This window comes from Trachymyrmex cornetzi, unplaced genomic scaffold (assembly GCF_001594075.2).
Source record: "Trachymyrmex cornetzi isolate Tcor2-1 unplaced genomic scaffold, Tcor1.1 scaffold355, whole genome shotgun sequence".
NCBI lineage: Eukaryota > Metazoa > Arthropoda > Insecta > Hymenoptera > Formicidae > Trachymyrmex > Trachymyrmex cornetzi.
In genome coordinates this window covers 18985-19452 of record NW_017298268.1, presented here as the reverse complement: position 1 = coordinate 19452, position 468 = coordinate 18985, and positions in this window count along the sequence as shown.

Sequence of the window (468 nt, the reverse complement as noted above, 5' to 3'; positions counted from 1 at the left end):
CTGCCGTGTCTTCTGATTCTAGTCTAGTATTTTCCGGTCTAGTACTTTTCCGAGATTCCGTTTTCCGAATTTCGACTGTCATGGGACAGCACCCTTATACTGCTGAGCTCCCGTGGAGCTTATGCGATTCAACAAGAAAAGTTCCCTAGGAGTTCATTTCGTTGAGCTCTTGAGGAACTTATAAAATTCGACAAAATGAATTCCCAAAGAGTTCATAATGCTGAGCTCCCGTAAAGCTTACACGATTCAACAAAAAAAGTTCCCTAGGAGTTCATTTCGCTGAGCTCTCGAGGAGCTTATACAATTCGACAAAATAAACTCCCAGGGAGTTCGTAATGCTGAGCTCTCGTGGAGCTTACACGATTCAACAAAAAAAGTTCCCTAGGAGTTCATTTCGCTTAGGGTGATGTCCCATGCAACGGATCGTGCGTAAGCGGATTCGCGTATCGCCAATCACAGAATCATTCT